Source organism: Orbicella faveolata, unplaced genomic scaffold, assembly GCF_042242905.1.
Source record: "Orbicella faveolata isolate gen_17 unplaced genomic scaffold, um_ofav_v1 contig_36, whole genome shotgun sequence".
Lineage (NCBI taxonomy): Eukaryota > Metazoa > Cnidaria > Anthozoa > Scleractinia > Merulinidae > Orbicella > Orbicella faveolata.
Genome location: NW_028301565.1, coordinates 17,630,329 through 17,654,044, shown reverse-complemented (window position 1 = coordinate 17,654,044; position 23,716 = coordinate 17,630,329). Strand labels below are relative to the sequence as shown.

General features: G+C 36.8%; 1 long non-coding RNA gene across 6 annotated transcripts; it reads right to left on the bottom strand.

Moving 5' to 3' along the window:
* Nucleotides 1-846: 846 nt before the first annotated feature.
* LOC110052784 (uncharacterized) lies at nucleotides 847-23,702 on the bottom strand. 6 transcript variants are annotated; one of them, XR_016202372.1, is made up of 6 exons: nucleotides 23,464-23,702; nucleotides 18,947-19,009; nucleotides 15,105-15,233; nucleotides 13,126-13,236; nucleotides 11,187-12,113; nucleotides 847-10,582 (listed from the first exon to the last, which is right to left on the bottom strand). It is a non-coding gene; the product is annotated as an uncharacterized LOC110052784 (long non-coding RNA). The 6 variants fall into 6 exon arrangements; XR_002297070.2 differs by lacking the exon at nucleotides 15,105-15,233 and having other exon boundaries at nucleotides 11,187-11,262; nucleotides 11,996-12,113; XR_016202370.1 differs by lacking the exon at nucleotides 15,105-15,233 and having other exon boundaries at nucleotides 11,187-11,274; nucleotides 12,038-12,113.
* Between the last annotated feature and the right edge of the window lie 14 nt (nucleotides 23,703-23,716).

The following is a 23,716-nucleotide window of genomic DNA, read 5'->3' as shown; positions in this document are numbered from 1 at the left end:
ATTGTCGTGTTCCGCGCGTTTTTAAGAAATTAGCATTTTCTTTTACATGCTGAATTTTTATCGCAAGGTTTGTTGTTTATTTGCAAGGAGCTACAGTGAGTTACAGGTTCATATGTCGCTAATTCGAGGGGATTTTCGATCGCCTATGCTTCAGCCTAATGGGAGTTTACAATGTTACGCATTTTTACGCCTGTGAATCGTCTATATCTCTGTAGCCAAATTATAGCGTGACATGCAAAGACTTGCGTCACACTTACGTTGAAACGTTCTTTGACAGTTACGCAAAGTGTGAATGGGGGGGGGGGGGGCAACTTATTTTAAAGTCGACTTCTTGAGCAACTAAGTACAGTTTGCTACTCGCAAATACTACAGCGAAAACGCGATAGAAGTACAATGAGAGTTTTATGGCAGACTTTTTCAGTTTTAAGTAGTGGTTTTCTTTAAAAGCAGAACTTGGTTTGTGGTCCTCTTATTCAGTGTAATCTCTTACGCAACAAATCTCTTAATGTTTTCGATGGCGGCGTGACAAATGCGTTGTATGAAACATTGGGTCGTGTATCATACCGTGTAACGGACAGAATTTATGCGAAACAGTTGCTACAGCGGTTGGAGAAAGTTGGAACTTAGTTCTACTTTCTGTAACCGTTGAAGCAACTTGTTTTGCAAACGTTTTGTCCTTTACGCGTTGTGTTACACGGCTCGATGTAACTTGTCACGCCGTTTTCGAGAAGATTTCGGGACAAGTTGCGTGACAGATTACACTGTATATCAGGATTTAGTCCTGGATACAAGTGTTTACCTGGTTAGTTATGATGGATTGCTGGTAAAAACGACAACACAGAAAACTGTCTCTTTGTCTCTTTATTTGCGTTTTTATTGTATCAAAAAAATAATAAAAAAAAATCAAGCCGATCTTGTCCCTGCTTGTCGGGTTGTTTTCACTCTGCTCTGAGTTGAAGTATTTCTTCTATTCCTCATTAATATTCCAACTTTAAAATCCTGGTTTGTTTATCTGCTCCGCCATTTTTGATGTTGACACTTGACCACTTTAATGATATGGCCGTTTGCTCTCAAGTGGAGATGGCATAATGAGGGAGGTGAGAGTTTGCTCTCCATGCCTCCTCGGTTTCACTCAACTACGTCATAATACCACACCATTTGAATTGGAATTTTTATTAGCTTTGAGAGCCGTAAGTAATGCACGAAAAAATTAATGCCAAAATAGTAAAATTTAAGATGCGTGTTCCAAGCACTGTATCTAGAAATTTTCGTTGGAGGGACAAGGAAAACAGGAGCGCTAAAGTACAAGTCATGTTTAGTAATTTCCATGGATGCCAAGAAAAGAATCCAGCGCAAAAACTCATTGATCTGACTTGCCGACCAAACCTCCTGCCGACTGTCCTCCCACATACTTCACCAAAAGAACACAAGTCACTTGAAATTCTACGTCCAAGCTGATACAAGTTTAGGAATTTTCGCTTATGTTTATAAGATCAAAGTTAAAGCGATGAAAGATTAGTAATTTGTTTTCAGGTTTACGCGTATTTTGCTAAAGTAAATAAATACTAATGCGAAAGCAAACGGGCGATTTTCGTCCGTTCACATCACCTAGAATTGCGTTAACTTTGTTTTGATACTTAATTCCAGTTATTTAAAATCGATCGAGTCTAATTTGTACAAAAAAATCCAAATATTTTTCGAAAGAATCGTAGTTTAAATATTCATAGTAAAATCGTCTTAAAGAAAGGCAAACACGGTGGAATTTTGAAATTTATTTGCGCTTTTGTTATTGTTAATCTTGGCTTTGAATAACATTAAACAACGAAGGATCCTCGGAAACTCGGGGCAGTTAGTCGGAATAGTCGACGTAAACAGACGGCAAAATCGACCCGACGAAAGGTTTTTACCGCCCGGTTTACTTCGTCCCGTCACGATTAACTGCCGCTGCATCCCCGAGGATAACAACGAAGTTGAGCAAGTATTAGAAAAAGAAAAAAACTACAAAAAGCGTTTCCTAGGTTTAGTTTGATTAAAACATAAATATGAACAATTGGCCTACGAAATTAAAAAAAAAGCGAAATATATGCGTGGTCTTAGAAGTTCAATTTATAGTTTTGGAATGCAATATTGATAATTAGCTTACAGTTATGTACTTAGTCAAAAAATAAAGTTTCCGCGGTAAATCTCAGGTTTTGGAAATCAAAATGAGCAATTGGCCAAAGTTAAGTGAAAAAACAATTAAATACCAACTTCAAGATCAAGTAAGTTGAAGAAGGCAAGATAAACTCTAGACGTACAAAATTCATATACACAAAATGTTTACGAGGTTAGTTAAACGTTTTGGAAGTCAAAATGAACAATTGGCCTACGTTTTGAACTTTGATCACGGAAAATGTAACTTTATATTTAGTAGCTAAGATTAAAATTTTCCAAAAAGAAGCCTCCTTCATAGACGTTATTTGTATCGTCACGCAGCACTCCGGGAAGAAGTGTTGCGTGACAACTCAAGTAACGCCAGCGCAGGAGACTGCTTTTGAGTTCTTTTAGGTTAACTAATTCCTGGAGTTAATCAGAAAAAAAAGCCAAAGTTGTAACTCCTGATAATTTTAATTTATATTTTAAGCGGTTAATGTTCTTAATTTTTCTTTGACCTGTGAACTGATCGTGTTAATAAATTCTGTTCTTAAGATAATTGTGACTAATTTATTTTTATTCGACACCTAATTTTTTTTATCTTCAGAATTTAAACGAAGAGAAAATTATTATTTTTAATTAAGAAAAGCCCTAAACGAGAATCAGCTCTTTCAGAAGAATCCCAGATGACTATCAGCTCAATCTAGTGTCGCTTGTGAAATTCCAGTCAAGCCAGATCAGTGACCTTCATTGTTCAAAACTAACCCCAACATCCTGGAAATGTACTACCCATGACCTGCACTAAAGCACTACTGTTTTACGTCCTCAACAACAGAAAAACTTTAGAAACACTCATTGAAAACAAACATCTTTCAAGCCAATTGGAATAAAGGTGTGGTTTTCTGACGTGGTCAAGTAAAGCCAAAAAGATATGAAAAGCAAACCCTCACCTTCCCCCATGATGCCTTCTCCACTTGAGAGCAAACGACCACACCATCAAAGTGTCCAAGTGTCTCCATCAAAAATGAGCGGAACAGATAAACTCACCAGGATTTCTCAGTCGGAATATTGCAGAAGAACGTCAGAAACACCGTCCTCAGAGCAAGTTTCCACAACCCTGCAGGGACATCGATCGGCTAGATTTAAATCTGACCATTTGTGTTGTGTGCGGGTGTATGGGCCATCTCAGTTCCTGAAAATAATCTAAAATATACTAAGTTCAGCGGAAAATATCGACTCCACAAAGAAAAAAACTAACAAGCTCATTAGCACAGTAAAAAAGAACTATTCACTATTCAAAATTATGCCCTAATTAGTTCTGCTATTGAATTGATACTTAAGTAGTAATAATGCTGAGACATACTCAATCTGCCTTAGTTAAGAGCCAGTGCCCATAATTATGGACCAAACAACGGCACAAGTCGAAAAATCGATTTTGCTCATTTTTTGCCCATAGATTGGCCCTAGCTAGTAAACAAACGGACCATAGTTAGTTTCTGCTAATGCAGCTTTTTTGGGGAGAAATTTGCGAAAAACGATTTTTTTCCGATTAGGCTCAAAATCTACTTCCGGTTTTGCTGAATTTTCCGAATATTTGATTGCTTCGCGCTCCGCAGAACAGCTACTTGAGAATCTTTCAATGGTCTTTACATTCAGCTCAGGTCTTCATGGTATGACTGAGCGAAAAATAAAATAAATCGAGGCTTCGTTTCAGCCTGAAACGAGATCGAACACAAACGGAAAATATTACGATGTGTTTCAAACGAATTATAGCACTAAAATATCGCCATATTTTTCTATGGGCTATAACTTTAAATGCCATAAAAACACTTTATACGGGTTAACTGTACACCCACCTGTTTGAAAATCAAAAAATATCTCTGGGCAAATGGTTTTAAGTCGCCCGCCTTGGCCTGTGCTTCTCATGAATTTTTCCCTGAACCGCCGTGAGAATGTAAACAATTGCGTGACTCTGGCGGTCACCCTGAATACATAATTCGTTTCCAAGAAACCGCAGATGGCTATCTTAGAACATTTGGGTGAAAAAAGAAAAACATAATGGACCACTTTTAACTTTTATATTTTGAAAGTCATCGCTTTGGAAATTTCGTTAATTAAAAAAGCCAATTAAAAGCAATTTACTCGGAGTTCGGGTGTTACTGCTATGTCGTTTTAGGCTGTCGTTCTTTCTCTGATCATTTTAATTACAAGAACGAGTTCTAGAAAGAAAATCGTTCTAAGTTCATTTGTTAAGCGTAATGAAAAGTTGATATTGTTGGTTTGTAGCCTTACGTGATCTGAAGGAACGCTACAGTGATTAAATTTGTATTTGTTGATTTCGACGGATCGATTTTCGGTTAAACCTTTTTATTTGTGCCAGCACATTTAGTGCTTTTTCTCCTGCTAAAAAGTCGGAAAAAGTAAAGTAAACAAATCCTAAAAGTCATAAATAAGAGGCATCGACAGTGCGAGTGTCTCGGTAAGCTGTTAATTTGAACAATTACTGTGCTGGACGGATTGCTTTCCTGGTTACCCACGTACCATACATAGTTCATTGTGCGCGAATGTTTCTGTTTCAAACAACTGAAATGCTCAGTGCTTTTTCCTTTTTTTCTTCAGTCTTAAAACTTAAGGTTAAAGTTGGGCTAAACCCTAAACTGTTTTGGCGGCCAACCTATTTTTGGCTAATTGCTTAATCAAATTATATATATATTTCATTGAAATTCGCTCCTCTGTGACCGACTTCCGCGAACAAAACAAGATGGATGTTCGCTGTTCATTTAAGACTACAATCCTGGTCAAAAGTGTTGGGACAGTTACGGCAGATGACTTCACAGGCAGCCTCTCTTAAGACCAAAACCGCGCAAGCCCGCCTACCCCCTCCCCCTGTCAATGTTGATAAAAATCTTGAAGAAAAAAAATCCTTGACAATAGCCTCAGAATAGCCTCGTTTCAAGAGTTGTTCGCCTCCTAGAACAGTATTCTCGAACTAAAGAGACGATAAGATAGATATTCACGTCTTATTCCAATAATAGCGATTTTTCAGCAATCGCGTTTGGTTCCAACACAACTGTCTAACCACTTTCTATTGTCCCTTTTTCCTTTTTTCCCACATCCAATCTAGTCTTCAGAATAGCTTCATTTTCATGCAACATTGCTAGGGGAGAGGGGGGGTCAATTGTACTTGCTTCCATTCATCTTTTGTTCTAAAACGTTAAGGACGTAGTTGAAATCGTGGGTTTCAGCGCGCAAAAATGGGAGGTGTCCCAACAACTTATGGCCAGGATTGCAGGTTTACACTAGAGGAAATTGTTCCGGATTCGTGATGAATCCAGAATGTTTTAGTGCCGGATTGATTTTGCCATTTACACAAAAGTGGACGAAACCGAAATAAAAACCCCCCGGTTTGGTCGTGTCTCCGGAGATTTTGAATCCGGAATTTAAAGTGGGAACTTTGAATCCGAAAACTTTTGAATCCGGAGAGTTTTGTCGTGTGAACGATTTTCTCTCGAATCCAGATATTTTTCCGCCTGTGATCTTTTGAGTTTGCGGTGGAACGAAAATGGCGGATTACATGATCCAGTCGTAGTCGAGTCGTAGGCGCATTGATGGCCATTTGATGGCGGTCGCTGGGTGATTACCTCGTGCTGTTTCAGGTGTAGGTAATCACTTTTATAATGGGTAATGCCATACTCCTCAGAAACCGTGCCCAATTTATACTTTACTGCGCAGATGACGACGATGGCACGATCGAAAACCTCGACGGTTTTCGACCCTAAACCCTAAGTAAATACCTGGAGGAACCTGGCATGATGGACAACAGTACCGTGGTCAGCGAGTTGAAAGAAAACTTCAGACTGTCTCAACCTACCCCTAGCCTTATTTTCGGAGGCATTTTGTTTCTCGTTGTCGAGGCAACAAACTGCTTGTTAACCATTCCGTCATGAATGTTCCCGGAGTTATCGTCGTGTATAAACGATTAAGAATCCGAATATCCTTTCACTGTAAACCCCTACTAATCCGAATACTCTAAAATTGATGAATTCGGGAACTCCTTTATTGTAAACCTAGTCCTAGATCGACCACTGTAATGTTTATTTGTCTACCAGTGTTTTGATCTGCAAATTTCAGTTAATTGATCAAACAACCAAAGTAGAAAAGATGGATTTTTTTCCCAGTATGATTGAAACTTAAACGCAATTTCTTCCTCGGCTAATTCAATTCAAGAAATTCCGGGTTTTCTAGCTGAGTTTGAGCATATTGTGTAGGTACAAATTTTCTACACAGCTAGAAGAGCTGAGATGCCGTCACGCAGTTAGTAGTCTATAGAAATTATGGTATTTCCACTTGACTTTATTTGTCAGTCAATGATTCAGTTGCCGTAAATCATAGAGGATTGGTCAAGTGTATCTCTGAAACTGCTACTGTGTTGTAAGTTATCAGTGAAATCAATAAAATAAACAAGTGTTAAAATCATTTCCCGGAGTACTGTAGTAACGTTCTTTATCATGGATGTCGTGGGTGTCGCAATGCAAATGAAAAAACATATATATTTATACTAAGTTAAACAAAAAAAACAAAAACAAAAAACAACAAAAAAAACATTTTCCATTATTTTATCCACACAACGTTTCAAAAATTGCTTTCATCGGATTGCTGGAAACGAATATTTTACTCGAGAGTGGCTATCCGCGTCACGCAATTGCGTACATTCCAACGGCGGATTTTGGGCAAAATCTATGAGAAACACAGGCCAAGGCGGGCGACTTGAAACCATTTGCCCAGAGATATTTTTTGATATCCTAACAGGTGGGTGTATATTTAACCCGTAGAAAGTGTTTTTATGGTATTTAAAGTTATAGCCCATAGAAAAATATGGCGATGTTTTTAAGCAATAATTCTCTTGCGACATACTGTAAAATTTTGCGTTTCAGTTTTACCTCTTTTCGGGCTCAAAACTAACTTTGATTTATTTTATTTTTCGCTCAGTCATACTACCAAGACCTGAACTGAATATAAAATCCATTGAAAGATTCTCAAGTAGTTGTTCTGCGGAGCGCGAAGCAATCAAATATTCGGAAAATTCAGCAAAACCGGAAGTAGATTTTGAGCCCAGTCGGGTCGAAATCGTTTTTGGCGTATTTCTACCAAAGAAAGCTGTATTAGCAGAAACTAACTATGGTCCGTTTCTATTCTTACTAGGACCTATCTATGGACAAAATACAAGCGAAATCAATTTTTCGACCTGTGCCATTGATAGGCGATTTAGGTCCATTTTTATAGGCATTCACTCTTAACACTTATTGGAGAGAAGTAGAATTAAAAAGCCCGATTCCCTAAGTGGTTTTGAACTACTGAAAACTACTGCATCGAAATCCTAACGAAAATAACCATAAGGGTTAATTTTCCCTCTATTGTACATGTACTATGATGCCAATATTATGGCTCACTAGGAACGCCCACTAGATCTGAAGGGTCTGTTCTATACCCCTGGTCTTCTGACTATCCCCACGTTTGGCCTATCTTTAACACGTTAGTGTCAATGCTAATGTGAAGACCTTGTGACACCAAAATTTGTAGTGTTTTCTTAGTTGAGTTAATTAGTAATTGCTTACTTCTGTGCTAATGAGCTTGCTGTGGCACCTTTAAACAAAGGAGGCAAAAAAATTATTTCACAACAAAAAATTCGGTTTTTAAAACTGATCGAGTAAGACATAACAATTTTGTGTGACAATAAATGCATGTTAGTTATATAAATTTGTGAAATCCTACAGATTGGTATTGCATTGATTTCATAATTTCTTAATCCTACAATTGAATATACTTTAAATGCATTATTTTGGAAAAACGTAGCTCACAATTTTTTGTAATACTGATCGAGTAATAAATAACAATTTTGTATAACACTCAGTTAATTGAATAAATTTGTGAAAAGCCGCAGATTAGTATTGCATTCAATTAATAATTTCTTAATCAGCCTATCGAATTTACTTGCATTACCACAAAAGAATAGTTTCAGGAAGCTTCCTTTGTTCAAAGGTGATAAAAAACAATACTATAGTTTCAAGCACCATCATGCTATTGATCTGAACTAAAAAAACACCTCAGCACTTGACAAAAATGAAAATATTGCTCACCCAAAGAAAATAATTGTGATCAGTGAGAACTGAAATAGGCAGTGATTTTAAAGCATGATGCACGTTTAAAGTACAAAAAAAATAAATAAATAAATAAATAAATAAATATATATATATATATATATATATATATATATATATTCTTGAATACAAGTTTCCTCCTGAGCAGCTACTTTCCCAAAACAAGCTTATTTGGATTAAAAAATGTATTGTATTTTTTAAAGTAAATACAGGGAAAATTTTTCTCAAGAAAAGCAAATAACTTAGCATTCTGGCAACAGTATTTTAAGTACAACAAATATGTATATTTTTTTTCAAAATCAGACATAAAAATGAAGAGAACCTTAAACGGTTTCTTATGTTGACGTTGGCAAAAGATATTGTTTTTCAACTCCAAACTAAATTTACCATTTCCGAGGAAAACCAATGGAAGTGAACAGATTTCACCATAGAGCTGCTCAATAGGAATCTTGCAAGAAGGAGAAACTAGGTTTTCATGAGCAAATAAGTGGCTTCTGTAAAATCAAATCTACTGTAATGATTATATCCTGCTGTCTGACTTCTTTAGTAGTACACCAAAATGCCGGTACATATATCAAAAAAAGAGTAACTTCAATTTATTTTCAGGAACTGAAATAACTTGTGGTTAGAACTCAATAGGAATATTTTTAGCTTTGCATTTAAGAGCATCCTAGAATTTAAATATGAGGATTTTTAATGAGCACTCGAAATGCCTGTACACGTACATGTAAGAAATAAATAAAATGGTAAATAAGTTTTGACTGTATTTTCTAGTAACGGAGGCTTTGGACAAACAATTAAGAACAAAAGTTAGCGATAATAATTTTGAATGACCTTTTGATGACTTATTCATCATTTTCAAATTCATAAAACTAAAAGTCAGATTCTTGGGAGTTCTTTATTGTGAAAGTCTTGTTGCATGTGATTAAAAACACTACAATGTGGAATATAGAGAGTGTTAATTAAGAACTAAATAGTTTTGCTTTGATTGAGTCAGATTGAGTGTTCAGTTTAGGTTTCTTTTCTTGGATAAAGAGCATTTCATAAATTATTTCTTATTAAAATATATTTTGGTTTATTTTCTGCATGGCTTTTTGAACTTTCATTGTCCATTTCTGAATTCGACAATAACAATTGCAAAAACTTACTTTTTTAGGCAATTTTGAACAAAATGTCGGCTCTTTTTTGTTTTATGTCTGTACGCATGAAAATACAACAAGAATTACTGAACTTTTAATTCACAGAAACAAATTTTACCATAATTGAGATTCAGTTAATTTTTAGTCAGGATGATTGCTATTGGCATAATTCCCGGCCCTGATATAATGAATTGTATGGAAAATGTGACAAGCAAGCCACTTATTTGCAAATGAATGACACCCACACAACACACACACTGGTCAGTTCAATACTCTGTTTACATGGGTACTAGTTACATGTGCATCAAAGTGGTATTGGAATACAATCTTAAAGATCTTTAAATTGCAACTAGATAAATTTAAAGGTTGGTAATTGCTATTTTATTTAGCTGCATATCCTGGGCTTTTCATCTTGACTATTAATTGAGTTATTGAGTGATTTTTTGATTGATTAAATTATTGGTTGATTGATTGATTGATTGATTGATTGATTGACTTGGGAATTTCCCTTTACCTATGATTAAAAAAGAGATCTTTGAAAAAGAAAAAAATAAAACTTCTTCCTAGTTTGCTCATTGACTAAAATAACAGCTGCAAAGGAGACTGCAAACCCACATGTGCACATGTAACTAGGAAATGAACAGAGAGTAATAAATTGGTATTACATTGCAAACAAATTAATGTTTACCTCAAGTAATCAAAGAATTTTTCATCTCAATTGGCCCACAGTAATGTGTCACAAATTTTGTTAAATTGAAATTTGGAAATATTGGTTTTTCAGGAGTGAGGGAAACCGGAGTACCTGGAGAAAAACCCTCAGGGCAAGGTGCACCATGCCATCTCTGCTACTGGTAATTTGAAAATATTGGTTTTTCAGGAGTGAGGGGAACCGGGGTACCTGGAGAAAAACCCTCAGGGCAAGGTGCACTGTGCCATTTCTGCTACTGGTAATATCTCATATACCTTAATATATCTATAATTCATCTTCCGAAAGTTCATCTTCCAAGGCATCATCCACTGTCCTTGACCCACAGTTGTCAATCCTCGGTCCTCATTCCTCAGTCCCATCCTTGCTCCTTGATGCTCTGTCCAGGGTCCTCTGTCCCGGGTCCATGGTCCTTGATCTTGTGCGCTATGTCTCTAGCAACTTGCCTGCAAATCCAATATGTATGTAGTAAGCATTTGTACGGGACTTTTGCTAAACTTGCATAAAAAACAATGTGGAGATATTTTCTATTAAAATTTTGCTTTAGGAGTCTTGAGAATTTCACAACCTCCTAAACAATTACCCAAACATTTCTACCCCACCAAATCAAACTAATTCCCTAAGCAATCAATCAATGTTCTTGCAGCAGAAAGATAGCCATGAGACTGCAGGCAATGATGTTCCTTGATGGGATGAATGATTCTGAACCAGACATTAACTCTGAAGCCAGAGGCAAGAAATTCTGAATAATTCTAAGGAATATTAACCCAGGAATAAATTAGCTTGAAATGAGCAACTTAAAATGCTCTGAACTGGGTGAGTGGGGGAGGGGGCATCTTAATGCAAGACTCTGCTCTGCTCATTAGTTGCCATAAATTATTATGACAACATACCAGTAAAAATAAATACTTTGCATATACATTTCTTGCCAAAAATTTGACAACTTTAATTTTGGACAAAAAAGTGTCCAGAAATATAACCATCTGAAATTTGTAAGTGCCTAAAATTTTAAGCATCCAAAATATTTACAGTACAGTATAAAGTACATACTTTCTTCTTGGACAGCACCATCACATGAGAGATGAAGCAAGAACTTGAATTTGGATTTGCTTGTTCTTTTTATCACCTGAAAGGAAAACTTTCGTTTCTTTTATGAGTACATAGATGTAATGCAGATCAATTCCATAAATTTTCCACTCTGACTCAAGGTTGGTAGGCAAAAATTTAACTAAGCTATATTCTAGCAAAGCATCCCAAACTAAAATGTCCAAAATTTTTGAAAGTAATGTACGTTTGGCAATTATTGAAACAAAATTAATGCTTATCAAAAACATATCACTGTCAAGCATGCAAATAATAGTAGGTCATCAGACAATTGTCTGGTAAATTTGAGGTTTTGACAGGTAAAAGCTTAGCCTGGTCGGACACTCTGACCGCGGGCATTTCTGCTACAATGAAAACTAGTAGTAATTGTAGATTAAGGAGTGCATTCAAGTCTTGGTAGGATTGGTACGTCAAAAAAGCAAAAATTCTAGGAGCAGCATTTTGTGCCTGAGCTGTTGGGTAGACGTGAAATTGGCCTCTCTTCAGCAGGGGCGAAAACAAATGAATTGATTGCAAAGCACGTACGCTGTACACACAGGAGGGTTTGTTCTCGATCGCTCGTTTATACATGTATTACGTAAAATTAGTTATGACCGGTCAGAAAAAAACACAGACTGCAGTCGGTAGGCTGCATTTAGGTCACAGTCTGTGTTTTATACTCAGTTCATAATGCTTAGTCTGCGTTTTATGCCTAAGTCCGCAGTTCGCAGTCCACAGTCCACAGTCTGCAGTCCGCAGTCCATATTTATACTGACCGTGTAATGGTACATTTTGCTGACCCCTAGTCTATGGACTACCTTGATGGACCTGGTCCATGGACTACTTGAATGGACTACCCATGGACTACCCATGGACTACCCTCAATGGACCACCCTGAAATTTGAGGCAAACATAAATTTAACGATGCTAGAACCCGAACAAAAGATGCAATCAATCGACAAACACAATTACGGAACACTTGCGATGTAACAGATTTAACGATCTGGCGGGGTTGTTCAGAAGGCAGTTAATGCTAACCCAGGATTAAAAGTTTTTCTTGTATAGAGATTGTTTTCACTGCTTATGTTTTGTGTATTTTGAGATTATTCAAACTCAAAACGGAAGGCCAAACAATAAAAACAGAAAATCTCACCGCAAAGTTACAAAATTCAAATCACAATTCTCAGTTAACCTGGGTTAGCTTAATCGGGCATTGAACAACCCAGCCCAGAGCTTTTAACCTTGGTTAAATCTATACAATTATTATTATTATTATTATTGTTACTATTCATCTCAGCCAGCTCATTTTGCTGACCTTTTCATCACATTCTTTAGGAACAGATCTGGCAAATCAGCCATCCACTACAGCAATAAAGCCGCTAACTTCAAAACTTTGTGGTGACCCTGGAAATTCTGATGATAAATGGAGATAATGAATGCTATATGTGCTAAGGGTTGTCACAAAGCTCTGAAGTAGGCATCTCTGTTGCTGAAAAAGGTGGCTGATTTTGCCATTGTTCTTTTTAAAGAATCAGGTGAACAGCCCCATATAGAGTAACCAGTCAACATCATGAGCAGAGGGTAATTTGTGCTGGCTGCTGGCTAGTTTTTACAAGCCTGGACACTTTTACTGCACTGCTTGAATAATAGAACAATCAATTACCTATAGTCTAATTTGAAATCACAAACAATAATTAAATTGTGTTGAATATGAAACTATTGCTAGTTAGTCCATAATAGACATAATAAAGAGTTTAGGTTTACGTGCCTTTGCTCTGACTGAGGCTGGTACATGAACATGATGTACATATATGAACATGTACATGTACATAAACTCAGTCATACAACTTAGTCATTTAAAATGTGAACCACACTAAGGCCATATATTCAGTCTGGAGATACCTACATCATGGCACCTACATGTATCATGGCTTGTAGTAACATCTGCCAGATTTCAAGATCAGCTGCCCTTTGTCAAACATGTTGTAATTTACTTGCTGTAGTTACCTGTTTTTGCCTAAAACACAAAGAAATTGAAGGAACCTCTTCAAGAATGAGAAAAACATGAAGTTTTCCCCTACTAATATTCAACATGTTCTTGACTAAGAGACATATATGTACCTTTTGCAATAGGATTACAGTGTCCCCTCCACTGTATACAGTTATTATTAATAACAATTTCCCCCCTCCCTGATTACAATTTGGATATCTACCTCCTTTTCCCTGGTAAATAAAGTAGACTTCAGCTATCCACAGAAACCCAGAGACAGAATAGAAATATGAGCAAGCCAAATGAGTGCAAGTGAGGGTTTACCACATCTCTTGTCAGATAGTTGAGTCCAAGCATGGACTTAACTATCTTAAAAAGCAAAACTTGTCTATTCCTACACAGCTTAGTCCACTTCTTACATGGACAAACAAAATACCAACATAATCCTTCACGTTTCTATTTACTCAACATAGCCTGTGTACATCTGCCTACTCTCCTCAAAACAATCGGGGAGAGGGACATCTGTGTAGTGGCATTTTTAAGCGTGTTCCGCATTCCGGGTGGTTTTCATGAAATGTTTGGAAAGTGCGCTTCTTGGCTGTTGTACAAATCTGCATTTATTATGTAAGACATTTACCATCTTTTAATAGGTTAATCTATCATTTTCTCCAAATATGGCATGGATACCAGAAACCAGGAATTTTCCATCCAACTCAAAGGTACACACCACAAGAAGTTTGTGCCAAGCCGCAGAATGTCTCAGAATCTCACAAATGTACGTGTTGAGCTAGCAACTACAGATGTACAGAAAATTAAATACCAGCAACTGGTGAGATCTTCATGGAGGATCAAAACCATGATCTTGCCTGAACAAAGCCAAACAATGGCATATACAATGCACAAAACAGGTCAACAGACTTGTGTGTAGCAGCTACATCTGATTCATGTGGTGCCAGAGTGAACAAAGGAGGTAAAACCAAAAGCTCGAGCTCGAGCTCAAGCTCGAAACTGAGAAACAAAAGCTTGATCAAACTGATGCAAGTAACATAAGAACATCTCTAGACAAATGCATAGCTTTCTTCAAGTAAAGAGACATGTGAGGCAAAGAAAGGTTGAGAGACCAAATATCAAAAGAGAACAACAATTGCACAGATGTCACCAACCGAAAGAGTTAACTCCGCAACATGATTAGTGGCACTGTTACACAGATGTCCCTCTAGCCTATGTAGCTTCGCAGTTTTTAAGCAATTTGAGCACGCTAAGAAAGCGGCAAAGCTGCCACAGCGAGTAGCAAAGCTGCAAGGAGCCTGAGAGAGAGACAACGGAGAAACCACCTGCACGGACGACCAGCATTTTTTGTTAGTCCAGTGCGCTGGTGTACTGGACGTTGTCTTTGGATCAGAAGGCTAACCTATCAATCAAAATTTTCACTAATCTCCCAGGGGACAGCTCCAAGGTACAACGCAGATCTCTGGCATGTAAAACAAAAAATAATCGAGAAAGCATTGTAGAAAGCGTTATGGTGCCTGAATATTCTTCGCAAATATCACGAAACTGTTAACTGCCAAACATGAGCAAGAAACAGCCATAAACAGTTTGGCTCTTGGGAGAGATGTGATGCCGCAGGGTGAGATGAAATTCAAAAATTTTGCTTGCCCTTTGGGCAAGCTGTAATTTCATCTTACTAGCCTAAATCTCTGAGGAGCTAGCCCAAAACTATTTTTTTAAAAAAGGATAATTAAATCAATTTAGTATGCAAAAATAATGTTAATTAATAATATTTTTATGGAGCTTACAATAAATGATTTAATTCTCTTTGATTTCCATTTTAAGTTAAACCTTATACAATAAAACATTTGGAACACTCAATGAGTGGTTCTAGAAAATTTTCATACCCTTCATGGAGGTTTTTTTCCAGTTTGACCCCATCCCCCAGGATTTTCTGTTCCAGGGCTGGGGGCTTCACAGTACTCCCCCCTCATCCACTGCAATTTCCATGATTTTTCTACTTGGGTTCCCCTACCCTGTGGAAATTCCATATCCATAAATAACAAGACTGAAGTCATTTATTTTAATCTCCTTGGTACTGTTATAAAATTTAGCCACAGCTATTCATGGCTATATTGTAGACGAGGATGCAAGGCCGCATATTTTTGCACAGTCAAACAATTTTCAACTTTGATTTGGCCACACAACGTACGCTATTTTATCGTGCATTATTTGTGGGAATGTTTACTAGGTCAGGATCAAAGCTGCTGGGAAATGAAAGATTAAGGCTCTGAAATTTAATTTTCCAAAATATGACCGTGGAAAATTCTAGACGTCATGTCATGTTAAAAATGAGTTTGAACTAACAACTGACTTAGAAGCGCTTCACTTCCAAATGGCATAGCCGCTGACTTTTTCTTCATTTAAAGAAATTTGCATACGAGAATCTAAGAGAGTACTGAAAATTTAAGCTCTTTTAAATAACTCAGTCAAAGTTTTAATTTATGCGTAGTCAAAACGACATATCGAATTACTTTGCACACAGAGTTATAGCAGGAAACTAAATTAAGTCATCATGAAACATGTTTTTCAACACAGCTGCTTGGCAAATTTCGCTGAAATTTTTCTTTCAGGAAAAGAATACATTTATGTAATTAAGTCATATGCTTTGTCTTTGTAGTTTGTAAATGATAGTAAATTCATTTTATGCCTTAATGTTTTTAATTTGTCACACATTTCAATCATGTTGTACTATAAATTATCAAACAAAATCTACAGCTCCAGCGCTCTTACATATGTTTCTAGACAAAAAGACAAATGGCACTGAATCAACTTTGCTAGCAAACTGTTAACTACATGGACGACGATGTTCCGCTGTTGGAACATGCGGTTGGGAAAAAAATGATTTCAGTCGCTTAAATTTTCCATTTTACTCTGTCCTAGGAAAAAAAACATTTGTAGTGTTTCACTTCTCTCATGAACTGCCTGCCAAACACAATGTTAGAAGTTCGTCATTAGAAAAAAAAGAAAAACAACAACCAACATTGTTTCACTCATGTCCACTTCATGCTTGCCCATCAGACAACCTGTGATAAGAAGGCGCTAACCCAACCGATCATTTCACTAGTCCTGTGCTATTGGACAGCCTTTTTGTCGTGCCCTGAATGACCGATTTCCCAGCAGGCTTTGGCCAAAGCATGATTTTTATCATGTTTCACTGTTTGCGCTCACCAGACAAGAATTGTCGTCTACGAGAATCACTATCTTCAATATTTTGACAACCAAATTTCAGAAATATTACCGCTGAACTTCACAGCAATGGAATTGTCGTCTGATGTTTTGTCCTTTTGTTGTTTGAGGACTTCAATCGCGGCTTGCTTCACTTTCTGCAAGCTCAAGTAGATGAAATTATGAAGTTCAAAAGCATTTCTTATTTTACGCACACAGGCATGGCATACACGATCAGATGATGTGTCTGATCTTTCTATTTCTAGACCAATTTCTGATTTCTGACAAAGTGCCATTTTGAAATCCTTCAAGCTTAGAGACCTTGAAAAGATTTTGAATGGTAATGTTTAAATTCTCCGAATTTGATCTTGAGCGGACAACAACAAAGTCTACAATTATTGTTTACACTTTTCTTGATTCCTCCCTTGACAGGCTTTGCCCTTCGCCGCCATCGAGCAAACACTGCATCGCCATAGTATTCGATAGATTTGTTTTGATAGACTCTACAGTATCACAGTGACTTTTCCCTGCCAAGTTGGCTGGATGTTTCTTATTATGATCTATGCTCTGATCAGCTGTGTTAATACGATTCACAAAACCTGACATCGAGTTTTCAAAATATATAATGGGGGTGGTAATAAAAAATGGGGGTAATCCAGGCTGGCAGTTCCTCGCAACTTTGTCAATCGCTCGTTTTTGTAGCTTCACCACTTTTAGTGCCACTTTGTGCACTCATACTCAAATTGTTTAAAAAATTGCTTAAACCACCAAGCTACGCAGGCTAATGTCCCTCTCCCTGATATTTTGTAGGGAAGGGGTGAATCCATTGAATTCATTGTTAGCTGTGAGACTTAAGATCAGCCCTATCAAGACAGAAGTCTTGCCTGTAAACATCTCAGCACCATTGCCCATTAAGGTATCAGTACACCACAAATGACCATAATTCATTTGCGCCGCTTTATGGTCAGACGTTTCACGCTAACCCCACTAAAGTATATATTTTCTGAAAGCTTTAGTAAGAATTGTAGATTATGAAGGTATGTTCATTAAAATAAAAAAAGTTAACTAAAGGGTTTTCAAATATAGATCCCATTTTCCCAAATTACAGAGGTTCACTAATCACTGATCGAATGTTTTTGACAGCTTTTCCCCCGACTTTTTCCTCTGAGGTGTTTTCTTCGAACTTGCAAACGAACATGTACTTTTGCATCTCCTCAATGACATATTTAGGCTTAAATAAACAATCTACAAACAGAGAACACCCTGACCAGCTCGTCAACTATACCAACCACAAACGTTTGGTAATCGTTCATACTCGACAATTTGTCACACGGCTTTTAATGCAAGTTTACATGTACTTCTCTTCACAACCCGTTGACAGCTATCAATTAGAGATAATTAATGCAAAGAAACGTTTTTCATTTGTAACTTTGCAGAGAATCGCTCTTTTTTCATAGAATTTTCTTAAATGAAAGATTGTAATAAGCTCTATCTGAAAAAAAAAAACACAATTTTTTTTTGACAACAAAATGTCTGCTTCTATAGGGGTTAATAAAACAGGGCAAAGTATCCAATCATCAGTGCAAATTGGATGATGGCATCATGATGACTCCAAAATGTCATTCCTACCTAAATGCCTAACTCGAAGGTTTTGAGGATTTGGTGGCAGATCAAGACAATACCTTTTATTTTTGGGGGGGGGGGGGGGGCAAATTATTTATTTTTGTCACTTGGCTGCTTGTCCTGATGAAACACTCATCGCAGAGTTTGTTTTTGATATATTACTTGAAATCCTCAATAACTCCTTGTGAAACCTAACACCGCATCAGTTCAGAATCACCAGGGCTCCTTCCACCCTGGACTAATTAATTCTAGAACACATGCATATTTTCTGTCATAACACAACATGTGTGACGCTTTCATGAGAGAAAATATGCATGTGTTCTAGAATTAATTTACTTTTCGATTTTCTCAAGATGTGAGCTTGGGACCCCCGTGATGAAACTTGGAGTAACAAATATGTTTGAACTAGTCCGACTTCACAAATCTTTCAATCTTGTACTAAGATGGCTATTGGCTATTTATTGAGCTGAAGAACCTCATTAATCTAATCAGATGTGACTTAAGTTTGTGACCTCTTCCAATTCCCCAAGTACCAGTATCACATGTTTTATGTTTTTAAACACATGTTTTAAAATTGTTGCAGACAATTTTACACAAATCTTAATTGAACTATTAAAATAGTGACGAGGAGAAATATTTGAAAAGCCTCTTGTCCTCTGGATGGCCATCAGAAAGAACTTGGTTGCCAAAAACCCAAAAGGTGCTAGTCCAAAATGTTAAAAAATAAGGAGAAACGGAACAAGAATGCCTAAAGTTTGACTTTCCTGTCTTGCTGTAGCTTAGCCTTTGTTTTTTTACAACCATTTTTACCATTTAAAGGCTTAAAATGACAACTTTATAATCAAAATTGTACTTATATTATACTTCACACCTACAGGTATGCAATTTTTAAGCTTACCTCAAGCCGTTCTTTGAGAGACCACTTTTCTGAAAGCTGCTTGTGCGCTAACTGTTCTCTTTCCTAAAGAAAACAAAAAAGAAACTCAAGATCTTAGAACTGGGCCTTAAAACCTTGACTGCTAAAAAAAGCCTGCATGAAAGGCATAGCACAGCTTAATTAATGCAACCTTTGAAAAATCAGTCAAACAAGGGTTGACATCAATTGTTGATGTCCTTTGCTTGTGTAGACAGGTTCTGTTTAAATTTCCAGGTATATATTCACTTTTTAATGTAATAAGAAACTCAAGTGCTTGAATGAGACCAAAAAATGATCTCACACTAAGAGAAAAGATTTACACAATTTAAACAGCTCTCCATTGAGCTTGCAAATTTGACTTTTTAGTCTTTCTTGTCTTAAACTGAAAAAAAAGTCTGTAACAGCCCGCCTTGTTCCCGCCTCATTGGAAAGCAGACATGTTTATTAGTCATTCAAATGGTTGCGTGTTTACTGCCAGAAGAAGCACATTGATTGAATGTCTTAATTCACAGGCCTAAGCATATTTTTTCGTTGAAAATATTTAATTTGGTCTTTGGCAAAATGCCTCAAAAAAACATGCACACAAAAATAAGAACAACAAAAATTCGGCATTTCTGCTGAAGAAACTTATGCCTAAAGTTCACAATAGTGACATGACAACATGACGTTAACTCAACACTAGTGGTCAACGTAACAACATGACGACATAAACATAATGATTTGAGAAGGATGTCATGTCACTATCTTTGCTGTGTGAACATCCAAACATAAAAACATAGTAACACAATAACAGCATGAACATAAAAACATAAGGGAAAAAACTGATCTTTATGTGCCTGGGTGTTCACATTACCAACATACAAGCAATGTAAGCAATTATGTTGTTATGTCATTACATGTATATCGTTACGTCATTACATATATCTTACTAGTACAGTGCGAACCAGGCAATTACTTTCCTTAGTCACAAATATCCTCCGCTATATGTGTCAGAGTTCATATGAGTCAGTACGTGGCCGTGTGGCCGTGCGATGCGGTTCCAGTCGATACCCACAATCTGACCCTTGCTCACCACAGAGTCTCCAGTAGCTCAGTGGTTACAGCATCCGACTAGGTCACTGCGGGTCATGGGTTCAAATTCCATTTGGGATTTGGATTTTTTTGCGAGTATACGTTTCTTCCAGAATTTACACTTAATATCATGTTGTTGTTGTTTCTCCGTTAGTATCTGAATTCCCCCAAATAATTTATCACGTCAATTTCACCTTTGCCTGCACAGACACATTTATTATGGCAGAGGGTAATATTAATAACTTCAATTTAAGTTAACTTTTAGATCTCCTCAGAGATAGATTTATACAGCCGCCTTAAATCAATGGAGCAGTTGAACTCTCGTCAAATGCTTTGTTGCCCGGGGTAATGGACGGGCTAAGCCGAAAGAAAGTAAACGCCAGGGGAGGAATATCAGTGATATTGGCAAATTAAGAGCAAAACAAATAATAATAATAATAATAATAATAATAATAATAATAAACAAAAGAAGAGTGTTAATTGTGAAAAAAACTAGAGCTAAGCTTCACAAAATGCTATAATATTTACATAATTTGATGTCTGTTAAACCTGTAAAACATGTTTCCATATCTAATCATGATATCATGGTTACTACAGCTAATACTAATACTACTATCATCATCATAACATTAATTAACATATTCCATACAAATTGGTATATACAAGGTAAAAGTAAGTAAAAGAAATAAACTATTAAAACCTATTTCAACAGTGTTTACATAATGGCTCCCTCCTGGGTTTCAACGTCAATATCGGTATATTACAAGGTAAAGGTAAATAAAAGAAATAAACTATTAAGACCTATTTCAATAGTGTTTACATAATGGCTCCCTCCTGTTTAATAATAATAATAATAATAATAATAATAATAATAATAACAAGAAAGGAAATGAGAACCCACAATACAGCAATTTTAACACTTGGTCATGTATCAAGTAGTGAGCTTAGCTTTGGTGATTAAATAAGACAAGAAACTTCCCTTGTAGTAACGTCTCAGACAAGAATGATGTCATGAATGTTTTCCACATTGTCACATCTCCTTATGTATTCTCTTATTGTTGCATTTTGCACTCTTAACAATGCCAGTGGGTTTTAACTTCATTTTTTTGCCTCTCTAGTACAAAATGTGAATAAATAAACAATAGCCTCCATTTGGTCCGATAACATGCTAGGATATTTGTCCGCGGACATTATCTGTTCTGAGAAGTGAACAGTTTTCCGAGAGTGAAGCTCAAGGAAAACTGTGAGCCGCAAGGAACAGGTAATGTCCAAGGACAAATATCCGAACATATTTTAGTGCCAAATGGAGGGTATTGTGTTTATTTTTATCTTTAAAATCTTTTTCGCAACACGTGCAGTTTTGAAATTTAGGGAATATTCTCAGATATTTTCCAGGTTTAGCTGGGGAATATTTGGTTCCATGACGTGTTTAGACCAACTGCGTAGGAGCGCAAGTATTTGATGGATTATAACTATTGATATATCATGATGACCTACAGATAAACTTAAGCTCAGTGGCATGTTTTTCCCAGTTCACAAGCTGGTAGCCCCTTTGCATTTATCATTTTTGAGATCTGTATTAACAAGTAATTATGTTGGGATTAATGAAAGAAAAGAAAGAAAGAAAGAAACCTAATAAAAAGGGGAAGAGAACAGAGTTTGCTACATTCCAAATGGAAATGTTCATTGAAATGATAATTAAACAAGAAATACATGTAATTTAAAATTTGCAAGGAACAAAATTTGTTGAATTTCATTTGTATTACTGTCGCACAGTACTGTAGAAACTTTCTACAAGGAAGTCACAAAGCAATAAAAAATACTTGGGGGGGGGGGGAATCCCACATAAAAAGGATAGGGGTGCTTGTCGTATCTTTTAGGGGTTAAAAAAGCGGTATTGATACCTCTTTAGGGTGTCGCACCTCAAAAGGTCCACAGTGGGAGCTTTTGCAGTACCTTTTAGGGTATTGAGCTGAAAAAAATATGACAGGAGATAGTGTATTGTTTTAGAATTGGTAGCATAACAAGCCATACCCACAAAACAGGATCTTGCTTCCTCTCAGGGGTTCTTTCCAAAATTTCTGACGGGCACCCCCGTCCTTTTTATATGGGTCCCCCCTGAGGGGGAGGGGGGAAACAAGTCACAAGGAGACAAGTAAGAGAAACTCTAGAGTGCCAGTAGCAAGTAGCATCAACTTAGACCTAAACCTTTGAATGTGATTGAAAGATAATATTATTTCAATGACCACTCAAGTAAATTTCATTGATTTGCACAATAATCAATAATTATTGTACTACTGAAAGGACAGTTGGCCTTTTTGTCATATTGTGGTGTGAGGTGAATTTTCCACTCTCTATCAGGGATGAGTTTCATCTGGTTACTGGCTACTGACAGAATAATCTCTCACCTCTGGACAGGCTCTCAAACAACCTGAATTTACTATAGTTTCTGTTAGAGCTCACTTCAGTGAATCATTCCTTTGACGGCAATGAGCAAATATTATGCCCCAAATTAGAAAGCCAAATTCGCTACGAGCAATGAGAATTAGCTGCATTAGCAGGCTTAAAGTGGCTCAAAACAGTTTCTAGCACTTAGACTGTGATGGGTCGTTTATAGCTACTCTTTATCACTTGATGCTACAATCACGGTATCAAAAAACTGCCCTATCATTGGTGAACACGTTGTTATCATTGTCGTGACAAAATAGGTTACCATAGCAACAGTATGCCCTACTAAAAGCACCTTTAATTACAGCTTTAGGGGCTTATAATTAACAAATGGCACGGTGAAATTTTTTTACATTATCAAATTTTAATAAGCATGATAAGACACAACTTTTAGCAAAGTCTTACAAAAATCTGTACATGGAGTTCAGAGCCACCTTAAATTTTCAAAAAAATAAGGTGGCTCTGAACACTATGTACAGATTTTTTTAGAACTTTGCCAAAAGTTGCATCTTATCATGCTTATTAAAATTTGTATAAAAAATTTCACTGTGCCGTTTTTGAATTATTATCCCCTAAAGCTGAAATTAAGGGTGTTTTTAGCAAGTCATACCGTTGCTATGGTAACCTATTGTGTCACGAAAATGATAACAACGTGTTCACCAATGATTGGGCAGTTTTTTGATACCATGATTGTAGCATCAAGTGATAAAGAGTGGTTGTAATGACCCATCCAAGTCTAACTGCTGGAAACTGTTTTGAGCCACCTTAAGTCGTGCGGGCAGCCTGAATGACAACGATGACTAACACTTCTACACGGCAGCATGGAGGAAGATAATTAGTGCATTTAATAAGAACATTTGGGGGTAGGCTGGTCTACATCACTGATTCATGTTTTCGTTGGGGCACAGCTTCGGAGTCAAAGGGCATTCCACATCTACTCTCTTGAAAGCTTGGTTAGTTTCATTAATGAAGACTCTTACCTTCAACCTGCTTCAACAAATGTGCAAAGTCGCCCCTCAATCAAGATACCACTAGTTAGCAACCGCGAGGAATCCTTTTTCTCCAAACTTAACAAATAACTATTAGTATCTGCTTTCTAAACGTTATTAACCGTACACGCATGTGTGGTGAAATGGGTAATTCAACCAGTTTAAAATCCGAAAAGTCCTTTTTTGCATTTTGCCCAACACTTCCGCCATTATACTTGTATGCTCCAGATCCCACTCGGTCGAG